The sequence below is a fragment of the Meles meles genome, chromosome 13 (assembly GCF_922984935.1).
Source record: "Meles meles chromosome 13, mMelMel3.1 paternal haplotype, whole genome shotgun sequence".
NCBI classification, from domain to species: Eukaryota; Metazoa; Chordata; class Mammalia; order Carnivora; family Mustelidae; genus Meles; species Meles meles.
Window position 1 is genome coordinate 15,755,447 of NC_060078.1, and position 27,526 is coordinate 15,782,972.

The following is a 27,526-nucleotide window of genomic DNA, read 5'->3' on the forward strand; positions in this document are numbered from 1 at the left end:
AGTTTGTAGGAAGGAGAGATAAACTGCTACCTAGAATATGTGTTGGCCATAAACAATCACCCTTTCCAGGGAGAATGGTGTCCATAGAAGTAGATTTGCTACCCACTGTCTGCTTGGTGTTTTAGAAGAATACCACCGCATCAGGGGCTCACAACTGAGGTCCACTGATGAAATGTTGAGCACATCCCTGCAGGTGAGACTAGATCAGACTTAGCAAGTGGGGCTCCATGCGTCCATGAATAGCCTCCACTCCTGCGAGCGTGGGCAGCCCATTCATGTACTGGTTGTGCTAATGCTAGGGTAGTGGTGACAGCCGATGGACAAGTCATTTTGTCCCCTCGGTTGTTCCTTCCTTCTTCCCTAGTGGATCTGCTCTGATTGACATGAACATAGAACTTGCAAAAAGTGTTAACAAAGTAAAAAAGTAACCTTCCGATTTTATGCCCACTTCCGTAGATTCATCCTCATGCTTTATTCTCAATCTTTCAGTTATCCTCCCTGCAAGCCTCTGAACAACCACATCCTTGACCAGTCCTGCACTTTAGTTCTCTTTGCATTTCAAATGGATAAGTGGGTACACTACCCATTGGAGTGGTATCTCTAGGGAGGGCCGTGATTGAAGCTGTGATGCCAGCTTCAGTCCAGGTGCCCAGATGCTAAGCCAGCCTATGTGTGAAGGTTCAGTCCTCCTCGTCCATCAGCTGGTGCTCCCATATGGTGCCCAGGTGGGAGCAGAAGGAGAGGGGCTGGTGTGATAATGATGGATGGCATGAGAGTCTTGGCTACCCACTCGTACTTCTCCGTGCATTCACCGTGTACATCTTTAATGGATTGATGCTGGGATGGCTCAGCCTTATAGCCTAGTGGGTCTGACAGAAGCTAGCTCTCAATGGGTGGATTTGGCCCCACTACCACTTGGTTTCTCCATCTCTGCTGGGACCCAGTAGCACACCCACTGTTGGCCTTGGAAGAAGCATCTAACCCTTTGATGCATATGTCACTGGCTTACTGTAGGACCATAGGCATCTATGTTGTGCTCCTTTGATTGGACTTGCCATAAATTTCAGAGTTGTTTATTTGTTTTCCCCTGCAAATACCCTCACTTTGCTAACACATATGGTTAGGTGGACTGCTTCCACGGAGATCTCACCTGTGGGCATGCTCTTTTCTGTCCTGGATCCCATTAAAATCTGGCAGCATGTTTTTTAAATAATCACACTGCATATGAGTCAGATTAATATTCCCATCAATAGGCTTCCTTGAGGACATCAAGAGCCTGTACTCCCTACCCAAGAGTGGGAGTTGTAAGATGCAGTATTTTATCCTTTCCCCTGGAGAGGATCTACCAGAATGCCCTGGGCCGCTGTCCTTGTAACTCTAGCACTCACATGATGGCTCCAGGAACCTTCCTAAGGTTTCTCTCTCAGCCTTTGAAGGGCAGATGTCTACAAGGGCCTCCGAGGTATTAGCCACCTGGCTCACCTGGCTTGTTTACCACAGTGCCATACTTTCAGGGAGCCAGGCATGCCATTCTGTTGCATGGCAAATTCGTCCATGTGCCCTTTGCCTATAGCATCACAGGAGTTAGAAAAATAGCAAAGGCCTAAGAAATGACCAGAGGTGTATACCTCCATCCATCCCATGAGGAAGCGCACTGTTTCTGACTTCAATTTGTGAGAGGGCTAGAAAGAGGTGCATTTGCTACATCATTGGCCCCCTAGCCTGTGCATGAGGCAGTCTTCATATATTTTAGTAAAGCTGGTGCATAAATGCTATGGGATTACTACTCAGATGGCCTTTCATAAGGCCACCGTGATCCTTGTGCAGGGTCCCATCTAGTGAATGAAGTAAGAACACAATGACTCTCACCTGTTCCTGCATTCTTCTTTAGGTTTTTAAGTGTAAGCTAACTTCTGCAGTTCTTTCCAGCATAGGATTTTTTTTTCCTTTTCTCTCTTAGCTGTAGAGGTTTCTACTTGACCTTCTTCATGATATATGTCTATATATCTCTTGTCCATAGGTCAAGGCATCAGACACCAAACTATTGTGACTATTACTGGACTGGCTTCCTCAGCCACCTGATCATAGAATCTTCATTTATGTTAGCTGGATAGACTGAAAACACCCTTGTTGGCTGGATATCTATCCATCTTGCTCCTAAACATGTCATGTTCTCCATCTCCAGAGCTCCATGTGGGTCAAGTGTGCCTGACTTCAACTCTAACCTTGCCACTTATGATGATTGAACCTGACTTTCTCCTAATCCCTTCAGTGTTGCCACCTGGCCTCTATGATTTCTGGAATTTATCCTCCTTTGAGTCAGTCAGGCAGGCAGCTTCAGTAATTTCATCTCATCTTGGTCCCAACCTGGAGAGGACACAGGTGCCTTTCACACAAACGATTCCTCGTTGCCATGGTAAACACGTTAGGGGAGCCACTGACATTGATGGCTGTCATCTGTAGGTGGTGTTTGTGTTTTAGCATGTCCTTAACTGTGGGGTTTTTGTTTGTTTGTTTGTTTTAAATCCTTTCTTCCACTGTCTGCTGTGGCATCTCCAGTGTCACTCCTTGATGGGGGGCGTGGCTTTTTCCAAGCTTCAGGGCAGCAGGGATGTCATGGCGGCCTCTTCACACTCTACAGTTTCCTCATCCTGCTCCTTGGATCTCACAGCTCCTTCCATTCCTGCTTTCCATCTCTCAGTCTCCTGTGGCTAGCTCCAAGTAGGTTTCTCATGGCTATCCTGTGCCTTACACATCCGTCTCTTACGGTGTTTGACACAATGATGAAACTGCAAAGTTTTGTTATATTTCAGACATTTAATTTTCATTTTTTGATGTCTGTCCTTGGTATCTATACCTATTATTTTTACTATGTTTATGTGTTGGTGATAATCCATCAATTATGTATTATAAATATTTTACTCTATTTAAATGTTTTTATGTTTTGGGGCACCTGGGTGGCTCAGTGGGTTAAGCCTCTGCCTTCAGCTCTGGTCATGATCTCAGGGTCCTGGGTTTGAGCCCCGCATTGGGCTCTCTCTTCAAAGGAGAGCCTGCTTCCCCCTTTCTCTCTGCCTGCCTCTCTGCCTACTTGTGATCTCTCTCTGTCAAATAAATAAATAAAATCTTTTAAAAAATTTAAAATATAAATGTTTTATGTTTTATATGAGATAATATCCATTTGTTACATCTGGGAGGCTCTCACTCTCTTACAGTCTGTTGACACTCATGGTATTTTTTTTTCCTTATAACTTTGAATGAGTTTTATTTTAAATTCATATTTAGTTAACCGAAATCTCTGGAATCCCAGGAGCCTGATTAGAGGATACTTTTTTACACAGATATTTAAACTTGCTTCAGGGGAATTTGGGTTTGCTTGATATCTGGGATTCAGTCCACCCTCTGGGGATTGTCATATCGGGTCACAATCTCAGCTGAAGTTCTCTTTGTAGGCCCGGTGAGGTTGTGCCCTATGATGACAGGGATTGGTGTGATTGCCTTTAGGCCAACACTGCATTTCCAGCTTGAATGGTGCTCACGGGCCTGCTCTGTTTGCTCATCACTGGTGGGTCGGGGGAAATGGGCTCTTAGAGACCACCGTGAAACCAACAAGAACTAAACATTGCTTTTCATCTAGGATTTGTTTGTTTTGTCAAGGCCACTGGAGTGTCTAGTCTCTAATTTTGCCAGGAGTGAAGCTCGTGTGTGTGTGTGGATTTTTTTTTTAATTCTTTTTATCTGTATTGATTGGGCAGGCAAAAAACTATTTCATGTCGATGAATTGGCATTGCCTTAACTTTAGTGAGGCTGTACATTTTGTCGAATATTTATTGCCCATTGTCACTTCCCCTTTGTTCCTTATTCCAAGCAGATCGTCTGTTCTTCTGAGTTGATCTTTTTCGTGGCCTCATCAACTTCTGAATACCTTTTGTATATTTCTAATATGACTTTCTCTTCTCTCATATACACAGAGGTTTCTTCTCCACCCCATTATTTGTTTATTGCTCTTATTTATGGAATCCTTTGCAGAGGAAAACACAGGTAGTCACATAGGTGTTCAGACTCTGAGAAACAAGGCATGCTTTCCCTCTGAGCTGCAGCCCTTGGGCTGTCCACTGTCCTGGCCGTCCCTAGCCTGCTCTACCATGCACCACACACACCCACTGATCCAGGGGTTAGGAAGACCTCTGTCCCAAGGGCACACTTCAATGTTTGCCTGCAAATCTTTTGCCTTCCTTATTCCAGGGAGTCTCATTTAGCCATCAAATGAAAAAGCCTTCTCTTTATCTGTTTGTTGCTTTTGTTTTTTTTTAAACATATATCACTTTATTATTTTTTTTTCTTTTCAGCATAACAGTGTTCATTGTTTTTGCACCACACCCAGTGCTCCATGCAACACGTGCCCTCACTAATACCCCCACCTTGTTTCCCCAAACTCCCAACCCCCGCCCCTTCTAGACCCTCAGGTTATTTTTCAGAGTCCATAGTCTCTCATGGTTTACCTCCTCTTCCAATTTCCCTCAACTCTCTTCTCCTCTCCATCTCCCCATGTCCTCCATGTTCTTTGTTATGCTCCACAAATAAGTGAAACCATATGATACTTGACTCTCTCTGCTTGACTTATTTCACTCAGCATAATCTCCTCCAGTCCCATCCATGTTGCTACAAAAGTTGGGTATTCATCTTTTCTGATGGAGGCACAATACTCCATAGTGTATATGGACCACATCTTCCTTACCCATTCGTCCGTTGAAGGGCATCTTGGTTCTTTCCACAGTTTGGCAACCGTGGCCTTTGCTGCTATAAACATTGGGGTACAGATGGCTCTTCTTTTTACTACATCTGTATCTTTGGGGTAAATACCCAGTAGTACAATTGCAGAGCCATAGGGACGCTCTATTTTTAATTTCTTCAGGAATCTCCACACTGTTCTCCAAAGTGGCTGCATCAACTTACATTCCCACCAACAGTGTAAGAGGGTTCCCCTTTCTCCACATCCTCTCCAACACACGTTGTTTCCTCTCTTGCTAATTTTGGTCATTCTAACTGGTGTGAGGTGGTATCTCAATGTGGTCTTAATTTGAGTTCCCCTGATGGCTAGTGATGATGAACATTTTTTCATGTGTCTAATAGCCATTTGTATGTCTTCATTAGAAAAGTGTTCATGTCTTCTGCCCATTTTTTGATATGATTCTCTGTTTTGTGTGTGTTGAGTTTAAGGAGTTCTTTATAGATCCTGGATATCAACCTTTTGTCTGTACTGTCATTTGCAAATATCTTCTCCCATTCCATGGGTTGCCTCGTTGTTTTGTTGACTCTTTCCTTTGCTATGCAGAAGCTTTTAATCTTGATGAAGTCCCAAAAGTTTATTTTCGCTTTTGTTTCCTTTGCTTTTGGAGACATATCTTGGAAGAAGTTGCTGTGGCTGATATCGAAGAGGTTACTGCCTATGTTCTCCTCTAGGATTCTGATGGATTCCTGTCTCACATTGAGGTCTTTTATCCATTTCGAATTTATCTTTGTGTACAGTGTAAGAGAATGGTTCAGTTTCATTCTTCTACATATAGTTGTCCAGTTTTCCCAGCACCATTTATTGGAGAGACTGTCTTTTTTCCACTGTATATTTTTTCCTGTTTTGTCGAAGATTATTTCACCATAGAGTTGAGGGTCCATATCTGGGCTCTCTACTCTGTTCCACTGCTCTATGTGTCTGTTTTTATGCCAGTACCACACTGTCTTGGTGATCACAGCTTTGTAGTAAAGCTTGAAATCGGGTAACGTGATGCCGCCAGTTTTGTTTTTTGTTTTTCAACATTTCCTTAGCAATTCGGGGTCTCTTCTGATTCCATACAAATTTTAGGATTATTTGCTCCAGCTCTTTGAAAAATACCGGTGGAATTTTGATCAGAATGGCATTAAAAGTATAGATTGCTCTAGGCAGTATAGACATTTTAACAATGTTTATTCTTCCAATCCAAGAGCATGGAACGGTCTTCCATCTTTTTGTGTCTTCTTCAATTTCTTTCATGAGTGTTCTGTAGTTCCTCGAGTACAGGTCCTTTACTTCTTTGGTTAGGTTTATTCCCAGGTATCTTATGGTTCTTGGTGCTATAGTAAATGGAATCGATTCTCTAATTTCCCTTTCTGTATTTTCATTGTTAGTGTATAAGAAAGCCACTGATTTCTGTACATTGACTTTGTATCCTGCCACATTACTGAATTGCTGTATGAGTTCTAGTAGTGTGGGGGTGGAGTCTTTTGGGGTTTCCATATAAAGAATCATGTTATCTGTGAAGAAAGAGAGTTTGACCTCTTCATTGCCAATTTGGATACATTTTATTTCTCTTTGTTGTCTGATTGCTGTTGCTAGGACTTCTAGTACTATGTTGAACAAGAGTGGTGAGAGTGGGCATCCTTGTCGTGTTCCTGATCTCAACGGGAAGGCTGCAAACTTTTTCTCATTGAGGATGATATTTGCTGTGGGTCTTTCGTAGACAGATTTTATGAAGTTCAGGAATGTTCCCTCTATCCCTATACTTTGAAGCGTTTTCATCAGGAACAGATGCTGGATTTTGTCAAATGCTTTTTCTGCATCAATTGAGAGAACCATGTGGTTCTTCTCTCTTCTCTTATTGATTTATTCTTTCACATTGATTAATTTGCGAATGTTGAACCAACCTAGCAACCCAGGGATGAATCCCACCTGGTCATGGTGGATAATCTTTTTAATGTACTGTTGGATCTTGTTTGTTAGGATCTTGTTGAGAATCTTAGCATCCATATTCATCAGTGATATTGGTCTGAAATTCTCCTTTTTGATAGGGTCTTTGACTGGTTTGGGGATCAGGGTAATGCTGGCTTCATAAAAAGAGTCTGGAAGTTTTCCTTCTGCTTCAATTTTTTGGAACAGCTTCAGGAGAATAGGTGTTATTTCTTCTTTGAAAGTTTGATAGAATTCCCCAGGGAATCCGTCAGACCCTTGGCTCTTGTTTTTTGGGAGGTTTTTGATCACTGCTTCAATCTCATTACTAGATATCAGTTTATTCAGGTTGTCAATTTCTTCCTGGTTCAATTTTGGGAGTTTATAGTTTTCCAGGAATGCATCCATTTCATCTAGGTTGCTTAGCTTATTGGCATATAACTGTTGATAATAACTTCTGATGATTGTTTCTACTTCCTTGGTGTTAGTTGTGATCTCTCCCTTTTCATTCATAATTTTATTAATTTGGGCTTTCTCTCTTTTCTTTTGGATTAGTGTGGCCAATGGTTTATTGATCTTATTGATTCTTTCAAAAAACCAGCTTTTAGTTTCATTGATACGTTCTACTGTATCTCTGGTTTCTACCTCATTGATCTCTGCTCTAATCTTGATTATTTCTCTTCGTATGTGTGGAGTTGGTTTGATTTGTTGTTGGTTCTCCAGCTCTTAAAGGTGTAGAGATAGCTGTTGTATTCTGGATTTTTCAATTTTTTTGAGGGAGGCTTGGATAGCTATGTATTTCCCCCTTAGTACCGTCTTTGCTGTATCTCATAGGTTTTGGACCGAAGTGTCTTCATTCTCGTTGGTTTCCATTAATTGTTTAAGTTCTTCTTTGATCTCCTGGTTGACCCAAGCATTCTTAAGCAAGGTGGTCTTTAGCCTCCAGGTGTTTGAGTTCCTTCTGAACTTTTCCTTGTGATTGAGCTCCAGTTTCAAAGCATTGTGATCTGAGAATATGCAGGGAATAATCCGTCTTTTGGTATCGGTTGAGTCCTGATTTGTGGCCCAGTATGTGATCTATTCTGGAGAAGGTTCCATGTGCACTTGAGAAGAATGAGTATTCTGTTGTTTTAGGGTGGAATGTTCTGTATATATCTATGAGGTCCATCTGGTCCAATGTGTCATTCAATGCTTTTGTTTCCTTATTGATTTTCTGTTTGGATGATCTGTCTATTACTGAGAGAGGCGTGTTAAGATCTCCTACTATTATTGTATTCATATCAATATGACTCTTTTTTTTTTAATGTTTATTTGACAGAGAGAGATCACAAGTAGGCAGAGAGGCAGGCCGAGAGAGAGAAAAGCAGGCTGCTCGCTGAGCAGAGAGCCCGATGCGGGGCTCGATCCCAGGACCCTGGGATCATGACCCGAGCTGAAGACAGAGGCTTTAACCCACTGAGCCACCCAGGTGCCCCTCAATATGACTCTTTATCTTGATTAATAGTTTTATTATGTAATTAGCTGCTCCCATATTGGGGGCATAGATATTTACAATTGTTAGATCATCTTGGTGGATAGTCCCTTTAAGAATTATGTAATGTCCTTCTGTACCTTTGACTACAGTCTTTAGTTTAAAATCTAATTTATCTAATTTATCTGATATGAGGATCACTACCCCAGCCTTCTTTTGAGGCCCATTGGCATGAAAGATGCTTCTTCATCCCTACACTTTCAGTCTGGCTGTACCTTTAGGTTCAAAATGGGTCTCTTGTATACAACATATGGATGGGTCCTGTCGTTTTATCCAATCTGCAACCCTGTGTCATTTTATGGGCGCATTTAGGCCATTCACATTAAGAATGATTATTGATAGATACATTTTTATTGACATCGTGTTACCTTTGAAGTCTTTCTTTCTGTAGATTATCTCTATATTTCTGTTCAATGATATTCTTTAGGATTTTTTCTCTTTTATAGAACCCCTCTTAAAATTTCTTGCAGTGTTAGCTTGGTGGTTGCATAGTCTTTTAAGCCTTGCCAGTCTTGGAAACTCCTTATCTCTCCATCCATTTTGAATGTCAGTCTTGCTGGATCAAGTATTCTTGACTGCATGCTCTTCTCATTTAGTACCCTGAATATATATCTTGCCAGCCCTTTCTGGCTTGCCAGGTCTCTGTGGACAGGTCTGACATCATTCTGATGGGCCTTCCTCTGTAGGTAAGGAGCCTCTTTGTCCTAGTGGCTTTCAAGAGATTGTATCTACAATTATGATTTTTCAATTTTACTATCAGGTGCCTAGATGTTTTTTTTTAGAATCTATATCTTGGGGGGAGACCTTTCTGCCTCTAGTACATGAACGCTGGTTCCATTCACGAGATTGGGAAAATTTTCATGTAGAACTTGTTCCACTATATCTTCTAGACTTCTTTCTTTCTCCTCCCCTTCAGGGATTCCAATAATTCTGATGTTGCAACGTTTCATGGCATCATTTATTTCCCTGATTCTGTTTTCATGGCTTCTAAGCTGTTTGTTCCAGGCCTCCTCCTGTTCCTTTCTCTCTATCTGTTTGTCCTCCAGATCACTAATTCTATCTTCTGTCTCAGTTACCCTAGGTTTTAGAGAATTTAGATTAGATTGGAACTCATTGAGAGCTTTGTGAACTTCATCCCTGGTGGCTTTCAGTTCTGCCCTAATCAATTCTGTTTGGTCATCCATGGCTTTCTCCAACCTAGCTATTGCCTGGATAATTGTTAGTCTGAATTCCTTTTCTGACATATTGTCTGTGTCGATAGCCATTAGCTCTGTTGCAGAAGGCCCATCCTCTGTATTTTTCTTCTGTTGGGCATTCCTCCTCCTAGTCATTTTGGTGAGAGATGACTGAATGGATGTAGCTGGATGTATTGACTGCGGTGCAGTCAAGGTGCACCCTGGAACGCTTCTGAACAATCAGGATTCCCCACCCAAATGAGAGAAAAAAGAAAAGAAAAAGAAAAGAAAAAAAAAAAAAGAGAGAGAGAGAGAGACAGGACAAAAAGGGAAGATGAAAGAGAAGGCTCAGCCCAAATGGGCTCCAAGGTAATATTTATGAAGTATACAAACAAAAACAGACAAACGAAAAGACTGATAAAAGTATATGACAAGAGAAAAAAAAAAATATATATATATATATAAAGCAAAAAAAAAAAAGGAAGAACCTCGTCAAAAAGAACCCCAAGTACAAGATTTATATACTATCAGCATAAACACAAATGCACAGAAACACTGGTGGAAGAAAAAGATGGGAGAATGGTTATAAATTCTCAGTGTGGGCAGGGAAGGTTATTTTGATTCTTCCTGGATGTATCTTGATATCTTTGTTAAAGGACTCAACTTTCCTAAGATAAAGAGGGATTAAAAATTGGTTTACCTACAGCATGGAGGTTCCTCAAAATGTTGAAAATAGAACTACCCTATGACCCAGCAATTACACTCCTACAACCCAGCAATGGCACTACTGGGTATTTACCCTAAAGATACAAACGTAGTGATCCGAAGGGGCACGTGCACCCGAATATTTATAGCAGCAATGTCCACAATAGCCAAACTATGAAAAGAACCTAGATGTCCATCAACAGATGAATGGATAAAGAAGATGTGGTATATATACACAATGGAATACTATGCAGCCATCAAAAGAAATGAAATCTTGCCATTTGCGACGACGTGGATGCAAGTAGAGGGTATCATGCCAAGTGAAATAAGTCAATCGGAGAAAGACAACTATCATATGATCTCCCTGATATGAGGACGTGGAGATGCAACGTGGGGCTTTGGGGGGTAGGAAAAGAAGAAATGAAACAAGATGGGATTGGGAGGGAGACAAACCATAAGTGACTCTTAATCTCACAAAACAAACTGAGGGTTGCTGGGGGGAGGGGGGGGGTTGGGAGAGGGGAATTGGTTATGGACATTGGGGAGGGTATGTGCTATGGTGAATGCTGTGAAGTGTGTAAACCTGGCGATTCACAGACCTGTACCCCTGGGGATAAAAATACATTATATGTTTATAAAAAAATAAGAAATAAATAAAAAATTTTTAAAAAATTGGTTTACCTATAGGGATAGCATTCATTGGGGAAAGGGGGTTACCTTGAAGTTTAACTCTATATGAATATTAGAAAATAAAAATATAAAAACGAATAAGCTAAACTAAACTAAAATTTTTTAAAAAATTAAAAAAATAGAAAAGCAAAAGAAAAACACGTGTGTATGGATCAAAAATTTCAGGTTAGAAGGTTATTATGGAATTTGATGTACTGGACATCTCACTGTGACGGTAAATAGGTTAAAAAAAACTTATCTATATAAAAAAAAAATGAACCAGAATAGTGGGAATGAGTTTTGTATCTATGAAGTAGTGGTGGTTGTTCTCTTATCGTCCTTTTTTTTTTTCTTCCTTTCTGGTTGGTTTTCTGGGGGAGGGGCCTGCCACCTGGCTTTTCAGTCAGTGATGTTCCCTGAGTTAAGTCCTCCTGCCCCTCTCAAGGGTGTGGGCTCTGAGGAAACCGGTTTTTTAGGCTTTTGTTCTCTGGATGTTTTTATGTTTGTTTGTTCGTTTTTTTTTTTTTTTTTCTCTCGCCTTGACAGTTTTTGATGGTTTTTGGAGGTTTAGAGGAGAGCAAACTGCACCCCAACCTCCCTTTCAGAGAGAAGCCTCAGATTGCTCCCTGTGGGTGTTGCAGAGCTGCTGGCAGAGCTGGTTCTGAGTCAGGGTCCCTGGGGATGCAGGATATCCTCCTTGTATCCAAAACCAGGGTGGCGGCAGCTGTCTGTGCAGCTCCAGACCGCCAGAGAAGTTCCAACCAGGGATTGCACACTGAGATTTTCCCGCTGGCCAGGCTGGGAGTGCTTGGTCTTTTCCGCCGGAGAGCGCCGGGCTGCGCCTAGTCCTTCTGGGTCCGAGAGCATCGGGTGGCGTGCACCGGGTCTAAGAGCACCGGGCTGGCGCGCACTTCGCCTGGGGGAGGGTGTGGGGCACTCGCATCTCAGGTTCTGTGGTCTGGCAAGGCTCCCAGCCCCTCACAGGAGCCGGACCCCACGTGTTCTCAGGCGCACTAGCGGCTCAGGCACACTGGCGGCTCAGGGACCAAGACCTGGTTTCTCCATGTACTCTCTCAGGCTCAGCACCAGGGGAGGCTGGTCCTGGGTCCGGGGACTCAAGCCCCTTTCCCTAACTGCCCCAATTCCCACAATTTCCCCCTGCGATCTTTTGCTCTTTTTGAGTGCTTTCAACCAGACTCCAAATTAATGCTGGTCCCCAGTCGCAGGGCACTCTCATATTGGGGTATTACTTTCCAATCGGTCACCTCTGGTGGCTCCCTCCCCCTTTTGTTTATCTTCCGATATCAGTCCAACGTTCCCACTCCGCTTTACCTGCCCACTGGCGTCTTCTGCTCCCATAGAGATCCAGACATGTATAATTCTGATCTCAGGCTGATTTCATGGGTGATCGGAGTTCTTTGGTAGGTTATCAGCTCACTTAAGAGTACAGGTTGGGCGCCTGGGTGGCTCAGTGGGTTAAGCCGCTGCCTTTGGCTCAGGTCATGATCTCGGGGTCCTGGGATCGAGTCCCGCATCGGGCTCCCTGCTTGGCAGCGAGCCTGCTTCCCTCCCTCTCTCTCTGCCTGCCTCTCTGTCTACTTGTGACCTCTCTCTGTCAAATAAATAAATAAAATCTTTAAAAAAAAAAGAGTACAGGTTGAAAAGGCGCCTCCTCCTACTTCCCTGCCATCTTGCCTCCCCGAGGTTTACATAATTTTTAATGATGTTTTTAATGATCTGTTTGTTGGTTTTTTAAAAATCATTGCTAATGCCCCAGGTCTCTCACAGCTTCGACTTTTATTTATTTATTTATTTTCCAACTTTTAAACTACAGTAGCAAAGTGTTAACTTTATTGATTTCTACATTTGATTCTTTCATCCTATTCTTAGAGCAGTAGAGAGAGAATGTCTCCTGCTATTCATTTCCTCAACAGGAGAAACTGCCATGGTGTAACATGAAGTATGCATATGGGAGAAATATGCCAAAGTCCATCAGAATATGAGTACAACAAATGGGAAGTAATGTAACAAATATGAGATAATGCATTATACTATCAGCATATCTTAAGACTGATTTAAAAATAGAAACCATCCCTACCTTTAAAAAAGCACTAACCAAATCAGTCTAGGAAAAGAATTATAAAATATAGTTACAAACCATTAAAAGGAAAAACAAGGCCAGTATCTTACTACCAGCATTGATATTTAACATTGCTTAAAATGTTGTAGATAATACAATGAAAATAAAATATAAATATTGGGAAAAAGAGAGAAATATATCTTCACATTTACATATTTACAAACATTTGAAGAGACCATTTTAATTCACGGGTAATAACTTAGCAAAAAATAATGAAGTATTCAAAATTGAAATATGTGTCAAATAAAAAGTTATGCTTAAGAGAGTAACACTTCCCAAAAAGCAACTTCAGAATATTTTAGATGACATGAACTTATTTTCATATAAATTCACTCCTTGCAAGTTTTAAAGCCATTGATTAATAAAAATAAATTGATAGAGTTAAAAAAATGACTAAATATTTCCCCTTTGCATCTAAACATACTCAAATAAATGTATGTTTCTCTATTGTGAAGCTCCCTACTTTCAAACGTGCAGATATTATCCTCTTTTTAATCTGTAAAATTCTCATATCTGTCTTACCTTACTGGTCCCACTTTATAAATGCCATGATTAAGTGTCCTTTCCTTGGCCTCCTCTTCTCTCTCCACCATCCCTCCTCCCCCCGCACGGAACTCACTGGCTCCTTGTGCTGACTGCCCTCTTTCAAATGAAACTTTCCCATCACTGAGGTTTACAACTGTGAGATGATCCTACAGTTCCTCCCTTTCCATATTCTTTTTATTCTGTCTGTGGTGTTACAAAATCGCTGCTCCTCTCACCATTCCCCTGACATCTTCCTCTTTCATATTTTCTGTGTCACATGGACATGTAAAGCAGCTTACCAGTTCTTCAGTAAGACTCAAATACCCAAGCCATTCCAAACACAATTGCCATATTTATCTTTCTGTGGTTAAGTGGTATCAGCCATAACAAAAACAAAACCAGAACCTCAGTTGAGTTTTCTGTCACCTACTGAAAACCCACCATGTGGTCATACGCTGGGACAGAGGTAGATCTTCCTTGGGCCCCGCTACCCACTTTGTCACGCTCCAAGTTCTATGTGACGCTGAGATTCTGTGGTTCTCCCATAAGTTCCCTTCCTTTCTTGATTCAGAGGTTTGCAAGTACTGTCCAACTGGGATGCCTTTCTTCTTCATCATCACACATTCAAATTTACCCATTTTTTAAGGTACAACTTAAATGCCATCTCCTTAATGAAATACTCCAGCCACAAATCCTCTCTCTCTGAACAGCACTAAATTTGATCTTCACAATTCCCATGGCATTTATTTCCATCTATTTTATACCACAGTGATTTTCACTGATCTTTCTCTGCCCTATTTGAACTTAGAGCTTGGAATTAGAGACATGACTTGAGCTTTTCTTTTTCTTTCTTTTTTTAACCCCTGAATATTAAATAAAGTGCTTTTCATGTAGTAGAGGATGAACGCTTATTTTTTAAATGAGTGTTTTATATGAAATTGACCAATTGTGATTAAATTCACCAATTGGCTAAATTTCTATCAAATAGAATTTGTAGAAATAGCCTTAAGTGCTTATGGTTTTAAGGAAACACTACTTTCTGGCTTATGTTTGAGCTTTTAGCTGAGGATTTTATTGCTATTCTTAGTTCAAAATCCATTAGGAACTAAAATGCACCTCTGGAAGCTTTTGAAGAGAGAAATTTTCTCTCTGGCCCCTTGTCAGACAAGTTTCTTAAGGCTGAGTATGGCATTTCATGCTTTTAGAACAAAGAACAAAGGTAATAGAAGTCCTAGGGGAGATGTCCAGGGGACTTTGTCCCCTGCCACAGTCACGTCCATGAATGGAGGTCCCTCTCCTCACAACTGGGGGAGAGGCCTGAGGCAGAGGGCACTACCTCACTTCCAACAAAAGAGGAGCTGACCTCCTGTGAGATAAGCCCATGGAAGGAATACAAACCGAATCTTGGTCTTTGACCCATGGAGATATTTCTCTGGCTTCAATATATGTGAAGAAAAAACTTCTTCATCTTAAGGTTTCTTTCTAAAAACAATATCATTTTTTTAAGTATTTGACTGCAGAATGGCCAGACACAAAATGGAACTCATTTAACACTCATAATAAACAGACTATGAGGTAGTAATTAATTCACTCATTTTGTAAATGCAAACTTTGGCAACTAGGAATCATCAGTTAGTAGTAATATAGTTAGTGTTTTTATTATTGTAATTATTATTGTCCAAGTGGTCATATGTCCATTGCTATGGTAAATTTGCTGGAATTTTCCAGAGAAACAGAAGCAATATGCCATATGTATATATACTGTAGCGTAGCAAAACACACATATAATTCACCATCACAGCAACCATACAACTTAACAGTCCAGACTGCAAAATTCCTGAGAATAAAGGCTTTATTAATAATTATGCCAAGACCTCAGGCATATATAGCAGATTTCTTGGGCAAGTCAAAACTCTTAGTCATCCTACTCATAGTGAAAAATGTGGCTCAAAAGTCATTCCCTCGTCACCATAGACATTCTAATTACCCCCCCCTTCTATTTGTACATCAAAACAGTATATTTTGTGATGTTCTAGTCTAACAAAGCAAACTTCTTTATCTTTTTCCTGTTTTGTACCCTGGGTAAATTATAGACATTATTTTGAATTTTATTTCCTAGGGAATCAAATGATAGAATTACATATGTTTTTTTAAAGATATTATTTATTTGACAGACAGAGATCACAAGTAGGCAGAGAAGCAAGTAGAGAGAGAGGAGGAAGCAGGCTCCCTGCTGAGCAGAGAGCCCGATGCTGGACTCGATCCCAGGACCCTGAGATCATGACCTGAGCCGAAGGCAGAGGCTTAACCCACTGAGCCACCCAGGTGCCCCAGAATTACATATTTTTTTAACTATCAAAATTCATCCATCGCAAGTGATAGTCCTAGGACCCTTCAATAGCATGCTGTTTCCAGGAACCTTTCCTATGTCATTTGAACACTTACTGGTGTGACTGGGGAGTCACAGCCTCCTGTGACAAGTCCTATGACTGATAGTGACAATGTGTGTCTGAGTGTGGGTTGATCCCTTCTTTGGAAGGCAAGTGATTTGGAGGTAACTGCATCGTTTATAAATTACTGATTTGCTTACCTACTGCAGAATTTCATTGTCCTCCAAGAAAGGTCTGTATTTGCACCATGATAACTAGCTGGACTATGACTTAGACAGCCTCTTCTTTAAAAAAATATTTTAAAAATTTCCTAATCACGGGGCATTAAATGATTCCCATGTGCCCATGGGGTCTGGCATTGTCTGTGCTCTGCCTATCATTTCAGCCTCAGAAGGCTCTGGAAGTGAGCTGCTCTACCATCAGATCAGGATACGACTCCTGAGCGAGACGCTCTCCCATGGGGATGTGATCTCTGCCCCAAGTTTGGCATCCCCCCCATCATACATATGACACACACCTGACCCGTTAATTTCTACTCAGTCTGTAGGAGCCTGCCCTGACTCATAAATCTAAACTTTTTGTTTCCCTCTTGTCTGATCTCACAGTAAGCAGTTTGTTTCCTCTGGAGTACTTATTTTTGTTACTACTCACTCATGCGATTATTAGTTTAATATCCATTTCTGTTCACAATCTAAGATCTGTAAGCATAGTGGCTAGGTATGTATCATTTCCCTTTTTATAGCCTGTGCTGGGGCAGCAGGGGAATGGAGTATATGTTCAGCCAGCCCTGGTGCAGCTACACGGAGGTTGTAGTAGATACACATGATGTGCATGCACATGGTTGTAGTGAATATGAGGTCTCCATTAGAAGACGCCCCTCTTGTTTCTGTCTCGTGGAGCTGAGCATCTCCTAGAAAAATGTTGTCCTCTCATTCACGGTCCAACTTTGTCCTTACAGTGAGATGTTTTCTTTCTTGATGATTTTCCCCAGGTTTCTCACGTTGGGGCTATGACTATGTGAGCCCTAACATTTATGCAGATGTAGTTGTTATTGCTTGCTCATTGCATCTCACATCCCTTCTGAACCCGGGCAGGAGTGGAACCCTTGAGAACACTGTAGAATGCGGAACCCGGACCTGTGAGCTCCTGGCTTTCCACCCACATCACAGTTTTCTCCGCATCTGCATGACTCTCTAGTGTTTAGACAGTCTTCAACGCGATGTTATAATTCTTTCTAAAAATGTATAATGTGAGGGGGAAAAAAGGAGTCTGAACCATTTAAAAAATGTTTTATTTTCAGGTTCTGTCTATCCTGCTGAAATTTATCTTTTGTTGTCAGTTCTCTACTTCTCTGGGTTTGCAGTTACAGAAAGTTGAAAATACCGAGCAGCAGCGTATATAGTGGTTTGAACAATAATGTGGCGGGAGGCATGGGTTCTGGTTTCCCTCTAACCACTTGTTAGTTTTGATACATTCAGTATTTCACTTGAGCTGTATGGTGTTGCAGCTCACTCATCTGCAAGTCGGTGTATTCTGTTACTTGCCTTAAACAGGAGATCATGCAGAGACTCTGTCTCGTTAGGTCCCCAGCTCCAGTGTCTGATCTTAGCCTACGACAGGGTTTCTGTACCAAAATAGAGGTACTGCTGAAAACAGGGAGCCCACACAGTAGCATACATTTAGAAACAACAGAAAAAGTGCTCAGTGAAACAGTGAAACAGTGAAACAATTCTCTCCATCAGGCGAAGAATGGTAAATAATCTTTCTTTTATTTCCTCTCCCTGTCTTTCCAGCCCTGTCAGTTCATTTCATGGTTCTTTACTTAATAATGGCTAAAGTGAGAAAGAAGACTTCAAATTTTCTTAAAATTTTTAACAAAGATGTGTATATTAAATTATTCAGATTTCAGATTCACTTTTTTCCCGAATTACATATTCTCTTGCATAAATAATACATTGAAAACAGCACGTGAGTTTTCAATGCCTTTACACTCCACTTTTAATGGTGCCTGTAATGATTATGAAATGCAGGTCTCAGAGCTGAAGAAGAGCCGCTGGAGAGCTCTTCCTTCCAGGGGGCTGTGTTTGATTTAAGCTTGCAGCAGTTCTTAGAGATGTCAATAGCTCATGACTGGTGGCCTCTTGAAATGCTGTGAGGTATGGCTTTTCTTCCGTTCCCTGAAAAGCAGCTGCTAGATGCAACATTGAGCAGTGTTTGTTAGTTATTTTAGGGGAAAATGTCAAATAATCAATGGATGCAGAAGGGGATCACAAAGCCAGACATCTGAATGCTGGGGCTCGCAGCCTGGTTTTGGAGAACCCACAGCACACGGGGGTCAATAGATGGGAATTCAAGCGTGGGCTGTTCCAGTAATTGCCTGTGTGTCTTTGGGCCTTAATTTTCATCTCCTGTAAGATGCATTGATTGCAGAAAGTGGCATCAAATTTCTCTTGTTTCCTTTTTCCATTCTAAAATTAACATATACCTATTATTGAAAAACTGAGAAAAGTACCCCAAAGTCCAAAAATCTCTCATAATAGCACAGCTTAGAGAAAATCAGTGTATTAACATTATTGTATGTTTACTTTTATCCTTTTTTATGCAAATGTATGCTACTCAGTTACATGCTTTACACACTGTGTAGATACATACATATTATTTTAGGGACATATCTGTATTTCCCATACATAAGTTTACATAAAATAAAATGGAGTCATATAGCAGTCCATCTTGGTTTTTGTTTACTTACTATATCAATAGTATATTCACATGCTATAAAAATACAATGTTATGATTTTGTTAACTATATGGAAGGTATGATTTACTTAACAACTACTGATTATTATTTAGCTTCTCGTTTTTCATAATCCCAAAAAAAGACGAGTATCCTTCCATGTTAATGTTATTTCAGATGATTTATTATTCAGTAGTAGGGAATTATTAGAATGAAGGAACAAATTACTAATTAGAATAGCCATTTGGAAAAAGGTCACTTCTGTGCTACATTGTCATTTTCTTAGACATTCAGAATATATGGAAAGAGCCAAACAGGATCAATGGAAATATTGCCAAGAAAGCTCTAGGTGTGTCTTACATGAAAACAGATAACTAGAGTGCTCTGCACAGAGTTCTTCCACAGAAGACCTCATTTTGTTACAAACGAAAACAAAAATGAAGTAAGACAAAAAGTGAATGACCTTGTGGAAGGAAGGTGTGTGTATTGGGTTGGGTGTCCAAGGTATGTTCGTCATACTAACTCTGTGGTTCTACAGGCATTTGCAGGAACAATTTCTGAGATGTCCAGTGTTAGGCAAATATTTGCTGGGAGGTTATTTTAAATGTGCATTTTAGAGACAAAATCACTGCAACACTTATGACTACATCCTTCGGGGTTGAACTAATGCATCCCATCTCCCACTGTACATCATTACACCATTCTGCATTCCACTTTCATTCTGGGGGTTTAAGTCTGCATTCTCCAGATGCGTCACTAGATGGGAGGAGAGGGCTTTCGTTAGATTCTAGTGTCCACATTTCACTAGTACGTTTCTAATATGGTATCCATCTGGTTTGATTCCATTAGAATAATTCATTTGGTGAGATTCTAGGGTAGCTTCTTGTACCCACAAGCAATTTTTCTAGAGTAATCTGAGTTCTGTTTAGAGCATCCCTCAGTGCATGAAGCTATGGAAATTTGCAAAGCCTTCTTCCTGTGATTTCAGTGTTACCGCTGAGAGGTGGACCTTGCTGTTGTAACTTGTCTGTCAGTCTGCCTGTCTTGGAGACCTACCTGGCCTGGGGGTCAGCCTACATCAGTTCATTGGCCTTTGGCCTGCAGTCCTTTGCAGATGGTGGTCTGACATTTCCCTGAGCAGACTAGAACTTGATCATAGCCAGGCTGGTGACCACAGGTACTCCTCCAAGATGTAGATTGAAATCTGCATTTCTGTGCACCCACTTCCTAAGGCTGTACATATCAGTTTTTGTACTCTCAGCCGTTTGGCCATTGGATTCTGCTAAAATCTGTGGGCTGCCCACTTCCAGGCGCCATATTCTTCTGTCTTGACATTCCCTCTAGTACCTTCAGTTAGATCTGTAAAAATGGTGTGCACTCAGAATAATTTGTTTTAGGGCACCTGGGTGGCCCAGTTGGTTAAGTGTCTGCCTTCAGCTCAGTTCCTGGGATAGAGTCCCACATCGGGCTCCCTGCTCACTGGGGAGTCTGCTTCTCCCTCTCCTTCTGCCTCTCCTCCCTCTTCATGTTCTCTCTCTCTGTCAAGTAAATAAATAAAAATTTAAAATAAATACCTTTTCTCTCCGTGAAAATTTGTCCACTTGTTGTAGTTCATTTTCATTGGAAAGGATTCATGAGAATGATCCCATCTGCCATGAACAAATCCCTCTAATGGTTTGCAGTTTTGCCTTGCATATGAACATGTCCTTTTATACTAGGGGATTTTATGTGTGATTACATGTGTTTCAGTCAACTTTAGTATTTAATAGTTAACAGTAAATAGTACCATGTAAAAGTCATATATATGTCCTTACTTTTTCTCATTCAACTCTTTATTTTTAAGGTCTGTCTACATTGCTATGTGTATATCTTCTCCGTTGTTTTGCTGCTGCATTTTACCGAAGTGTTTCATGGTGTGCATCTGCCATGTTTATTTATCTATCTGCCTGTCTCCCCATTGTGGAAAACTAAGTTGCATCAAACTCTCTGCTCTCACAAACCATGCTTTGATAAATATCTTTTTATCTGTACCTGTCTTAATATATACTTCTGCAGGATTTTTCTAGGATTTGTATTTAGAAGACAGATCACTCATTCGTTGTGTATATGCATTTTAAACTTCAGTAATGCTTTCCAAAATGCCTTTACTGGTATATTTCCTCTCATGCCAGCAGGACCCTGTTTTTGTCTCTGTCCATCCCAGCCAGTACTTGGTGCTGGTGGCTCTCCAAAGGTAGCCTTGTTTGTGATTGTTGAGTGGATGCTAATTAGATGGCAGTGTGACATGCTTCAGTTTAACAGATGTGAATTAACTGTTGGTTAGTCCCACTAATGCCTTTTCTCAGGTTGTCATCTGGTTGCTGAATTTGCCTGTTGTACCCTTCAACGGAACTGAAATCCTTACAAATGAGGTAGTGATACGCGTCACCACTCTGCTCTCTGGCTCGTACTTCCTGTGTGTTCTCAAAGAAAGCATTTCCTTTTTGTTAAAATTACATTCTCCAGGCGTAGCTTTCCTCTATTTTTTTGGTTTTATTAATTTTCTGGCTTTAAATTAGTAATAAAACATCTTGGTTTTCATCAGTCTGTAAAGGGATACAGTTTATACATGGCATAAAGTAGAGAAGATAGTGTACTTTTTCTCTAACACCACTGACTTCTCTGTACATTATTTCCTCATGTTTTGCAGGTATTAACCTTGATCGTATCTCAGATTTCTATATATCATTTGTTTGGTCCCGCATTTTGCTTTTTTGTTCTTCAACCAATATTTCTACAAAAAATTGATTTGTTTTGACTGTTCTATGTCCTTCTCTCCTTTCTGTCCTTTTATTTTTTTTGATGTATAATCCCTTTTTTTTTAAGATTTTATTTATGCATTTGACAGACAGAGGTGCCAGGTAGGCAGAGAGAGAGAGAGAGGAGGAAGCAGGCTCCCCACTGAGCAGAGCCTGATGCAGGGCTCGATCCCAGAACCCTCGGCACCCCCTCTCTGTCCTTTAAACATAGGTCTTTATAAAAGGGTCTTTATACCTTCAGAAATTGGCTTTATTGAGTTGATTTAAAAAAGAAAAACAAACACTGTGATTTTTAACAGGTATGGCACTGAATTTATAGATTATTTTGGGTAGGAGTAACATGTTTGCTGTATTCATTTTTTTCCATTCATGGTTGTAAATAAAAGCAGGTACTGGGGCGCCTGAGTGGGTTAAAGCCTCTGCCTTCGGCTCAGGTCATGATCCCAGAGTCCTGGGATTGAGCCCCGCATTGGGCTCTCTGCTCCCCAGGGAGCCTGCTTCCTCCTCTCCCTCTGCCTGCCTCTCTGGCTAGTTGTGATTTCTCTCTATCAAATAAATAAAATATATAAAAAAAAAAAAGCAGGTACTGAATTGGGCCTTCTTGTCCTGTCCCTTGTCTCTGTCCATTCTGGTCGCTGTAACGAAATACCACCGAAGCAGTGGCTGGGAATAGCAGAAGTGCACTGCTCACAGTTCTGGGGGCTGCCCCTTACTGGTTCATAGCTGCGCCTCTGCTCTATGCTCGCATGGTGGGAGGTCTGGGGAGCTCGCTGGTGAGGCACTGTTCTTCCTCATGCAGGTACTACTCTCATGACGACCTAAGCACCTCCAGAAGGCCCCACCTATGAACACCATCACCTTTCTGAATCAGGATGTCAGCATATGAATGGGGGGAACACTAACATTCAGACCCTAGCACCCCTGAATGTTAGAAGAAAAAAGTTGGAAGTTTCTCTGTCGACATTGGGAAGTTTGCAATTTATCAGTTGAATGAGCTATCCTACTATATCACTTTCCTGAGAGTTCTGTCATAAAAATGTAAATGATACTATAATACTTTTCCTAGAAATATTACATAATCATAAAGTATTATCATTTACCTAACCATAAGTATGCCTTCTATTGGTAGAGTCTCTGATGCTGAATCATTCTTATATTTCTGATATGAAATTAATCCAATCCTGATGTACTGTGCAGTTAGATTTTATAAGTATTCTTTACTTAGATTGTGTAAATCTATTATCATGAGATTGATCGCCTAATAGTTTTCTCTTTGAGCCTCATAAAATGAATTGATTAGTTTTCTATCTCTGTTGTATACTCTGGTATACTTTCTATAACATAAAGATTCTATTTCATGAATGCTTGGGGAAAACATCCTTGAAAAATATCAGTACATTTGGTTTGAGATAGTGAATTCTTCTTCATTATTTCAATTTTTTAAAAGATTATTGTCTGTTTTAGAAGTCCCTAATTCTTTTTTAACAACCATTGCATTTTATTCTGTTTCAGAACTATATCCATTTGACCAGGTATTACCAAATTTATTAGTATGTAACCAGTAATATTTTAATTTTTTGTCATTTGTTAGCTCTGGATTTGTCCTTTTTATTTCTGTATTTACTTATTTGAATATTTTTATATTTTATTTTGATCAGTTTAGATTAACAGGTTGGTCTTTATTGTTAATTAATCTTTTCAAAGACCCAGGTTTTAGTTTTAATATTTTTCTTTACTGAATGTTATTTTCCTGTTTTGTTTATCCTCTCTTTTTTTCAAGCTTTAATATTTATTATTTTCTTCCTTCTTGATTTTGACATTTGTCCAGCTGCTCTGGAGGAAAATAAAATAAGCATTTAGCTCATTATCCATGTGTTTTTTAAACTCTTACTTATTTTTATTTTTTTAAGTAATCTCTGCATGCAAGCTGGATCTTGAACTCACAAGCCCAAAGTCAATATGCTCTACCAACTGAGCCAGCCAAGTGCTCCTCTTTATCCATATTTTTAATAATTCATTTTCTGATAAATATATTTATAAAAGAATAAATTTGTATGGATATATAATGTAAAACTTTATTCCTCTGTTTCTCAAATTTTAGCCTATAGAGATTTCCCTTAATGGTCAATTCTAACCATTTTGTAATAGCTGTAATGTGTTGATTTTTGACCTAAGAGCCACTGATTAATACAATTTATAATTTCCAGATATATATTTTTTAAGGTTTTATTTATTTTATTACTCTAGAGAGAGTGTGTGTGCAAATGCAGGAGCAGAAAGTATAGAGGGAAAAGCAGGCTCCCACTGAGCAGGGAGCATGACGCAAGGCTCAGTCCCAAGACCCTGAGATCATGACCTGAGCCAAAGGCAGACACTTAATTGACTGAGCCACCCAGGTACCCCTATAATTTCCAGATATATTGAGGTTTACAAAATTAATGTCCTTATTTGTGATTTTACTTTTAATACATTATATTTGGAGAATGTTTTTTATGTTTTATGTAATGTTAATTAGAATTTAATGAGATTTGGTTTTGGACTACTAAAGTCACTTTCTCTGAGTGCTCAAACTGTGTTTGAAAATAGCCTATTCTTGGCATTTTTTTAAAATTTTTTATTTATTTCTTATTTTTTTATAAACATATAATGTATTTTTATCCCCAGGGGTACAGGTCTATGAATCGCCAGGTTTACACATTTCACAGCACTCACCATAGCACATACCCTCCCCAATGTCCATAACCCCCCTCCCCCTTTCCCAATCCCCCTCCCAGAAACCCTCAGTTTGTTTTGTGAGATTAAGAGTCACTTATGGTTTGTCTCCCTCCCAATCCCATCTTGTTTTCATTTATTCTTCTCCTATCCCCCTAACCCCCCATGTTGCATCTCCACGTCCTCATATCAGGGAGATCATATGATAGTTGTCTTTCTATGATTGACTTATTTCACTAAGCATGATACCCTCTAGTTGCATCCACGTCGTCGTAAATGGCAAGATTTCATTTCTTTTGATGGCTGCATAGTATTCCATTGTGTATATATACCACTTCTTCTTTATCCATTCATCTCTTGATGGACATCTAGGTCCTTTCCATAGTTTGGCTATTGTGGACATTGCTGCTATAAACATTCGGGTGCACGTGCCCCTTCGGATCACTACATTTGTATCTTTAGGGTAAATACCCAGGAGTGCAATTGCTGGGTCATAGGGTAGTTCTATTTTCAACATTTTGAGGAACCTCCATTTCCAGAAACCTTCATTTCCAGAGTGGTTGCACCAGCTTGCATTCCCACCAACAGTGGAGGAGGGTTCCCCTTTCTCTGCATCCTCCCCAGCATCTGTCATTTCCTGACTTGTTAATATTAGCCATTCTAACTGCTGTGAGGTGATACCTCATTGTGGTTTTGATCTGTATTTCCCTGATGCCGAGTGATGTGGAGCACTTTTTCATGTGTCTGTTGGCCATCTGGATGTCTTCTTTGCAGAAATATCTGTTCAAGTCCTCTGCCCATTTCTTGATTGGATTGTTTGTTCTTTGGGTGTTGAGTTTGCTAAGTTCCTTATAGATTTTGGACACTAGCCCTTTATCTGATATGTCGTTTGCAAATATCTTCTCCCATTCTGTCAGTTGTCTTTTGGTTTTGTTAACTGTTTCCTTTGCTCTGCAAAAGCTTTTGATCTTGATGAAATCCCAATAGTTCATTTTTGCCCTTGCTTCCCTTGCCTTTGGTGATGTTCCTAGGAAGATGTTGCTACGGCTGAGGTCAAAGAGGTTGCTGCCTGTGTTCTCCTCAAGGATTTTGATGGATTCCTTTCTCACATTGAAGTCCTTCATCCATTTTGAGTCTATTTTTGTGTGTGGTGTAAGGAAGTGGTCCAATTTCATTTTTCTGCATGTGGCTGTCCAGTTTTCCCAGCACCATTTATTGAAGAGGCTGTCTTTTTCCATTGGATATTCTTTCCTGCTTTGTCAAAGATTAGTTGACCATAGAGTTGAGGGTCTTTTTCTGGGCTCTCTATTCTGTTCCATTGATCTATGTGTCTGTTTTTGTGCCAGTACCATACTGTCTTGATGATGACAGATTTGTAATAGAGCTTGAAGTCCGGAATGGTGATGCCACCTACTTTGGCTTTCTTTTTCAATATTCCTTTGGCTATTCGAGGTCTTTTCTGGTTCCATATAAATTTTAGGATTATTTGTTCCATTTCTTTGAAAAAAATGGATGGGATTTTGATAGGGATTGTGTTAAATGTGTAGATTGCTTTAGGTAACATAGACATTTTCACAGTATTTGTTCTTCCAATCCATGAGCATGGAACATTTTTCCATTTCTTTGTGTCTTCCTCAATTTCTTTCATGAGCACTTTATAGTTTTCAGCATATAGATTCTTAGCCTCTTTTTTTAAGGTTTCTTCCTAGGTATCTTATAGTTTTTGGTGCAATTGTAAATGGGATTGACTCCTTAATTTCTCTTTCTTCTGTCTTGTTGATGTACAGAAACGCAACTGATTTCTGTGCATTGATTTTATATCCTGACACTTTACTGAATTCCTGGACAAGTTCTAGCAGTTTTGGAGTGGAGTCTTTTGAGTTTTCCACATATAGATCATATCATCTGCAAAGAGTGATAGTTTGACTTCTTCTTTGCTGATTTGGATGCCTTTAATTTCCTTTTGTTGTCTGATTGCTGAGGCTAGGACTTCTAGTACTATGTTGAATAGCAGTGGTGATAATGGACATCCCTGCCGTGTTCCTGACCTTAACGGAAAAGCTTTCAGTTTTTCTCCATTGAGAATGATATTTGCAATGGGTTTTTCATAGATGGCTTTGATGATATTGAGGTATGTGCCCTCTATCCCTACACTTTGAGGAGTTTTGATCAGGAAGGGATGCTGTACTTTGTGATATGCTTTTTCAACATCTATTGAGAGTATCCTATGGTTCTTGTTCTTTCTTTTATTAATGTTTTGTATCACATTGATTGATTTGTGGATATTGAACCAACCTTGCAGCCCTGGAATAAATCTCACTTGGTCGTGGTGAATAATCCTTTTAATGTACTGTTGAATCGTATTGGCTAGTATTTTGGTAAGAATTTTTGCATCTGTGTTCATCAAGGATATTGGTCTGTAGTTCTCTTTTTTGGTGGGATCCTTGTCTGGTTTTGGCGATCAAGGTGATGCTGGCCTCATAAGATACCTTCAATATTTCCTGTAGAGCTGGTTTGGTGTTTGCAAATTCTTTCAGTTTTTGTTTGTCCTGGAAAGTTTTTATCTCACCTTCCATTTTCAATGATAGCCTAGCTGGATATAGTATTCTTGGCTGCATGTTTTTCTTGTTTAGTGCTCTGAATATATCATGCCAGCTCTTTCTGGCCTGCCAGGTCTCTGTGGATAAGTCTGCTGCCAATCCAATATTTTTACCATTGTATGTTACAGACTTCTTTTCCCGGGCTGCTTTCAAGATTTTCTCTTTGTCACCAAGACTTGTAAATTTTACTATTAGTTGATGGGGTGTGGACCTATCTTGTTGATTTTGAGGGGGGGTTCTCTGCACCTCCTGGATTTTGATGCTTGTTCCCTTTGCCATATTAGGGAAATTCTCTCCAATAGACCTTCTGCTCCCCTCTCTCTTTCTTCTTCTTCTGGAATCCCAATTATTCTAATGTTGTTTCGTCTTATGGTGTCACTTATCTCTCAAATTCTCCCCTCGTGGTCCAGTAGCTGTTTGTCCCTCTTTTGCTCAGCTTCTTTATTCTCTATCATTTGGTCTTCTATATCACTAATTCTTTCTTCTGCCTCATTGATCTTAGCAGTGAGAGCCTCCATTTTTGATTGAATCTCATTAATAGCTTTTTTGATTTCAACTTGGTTAGATTTAAGTTCTTTTGTTTCTCCAGAAAGGGCTTTTATATCTCCAGAGAGGATTTCTCTAATATCTTCCATGTCTTTTTCAAGCCCGGCTAGAACCTTCACGATTGTCGTTCTGAACTCTAGATCTGACATATTACCAATGTCTATATTGATTAGGTCCCTAGCCTTCGGTACTGCCTCTTGTTCTTTTTTTTTGTGGTGAATTTTTCCACCTTGTCATTTTGTCCAGATAAGAGTATATGAAGGTGGGGCACCTGGGTGGCTCAGTGGGTTAAAGCTTCTGC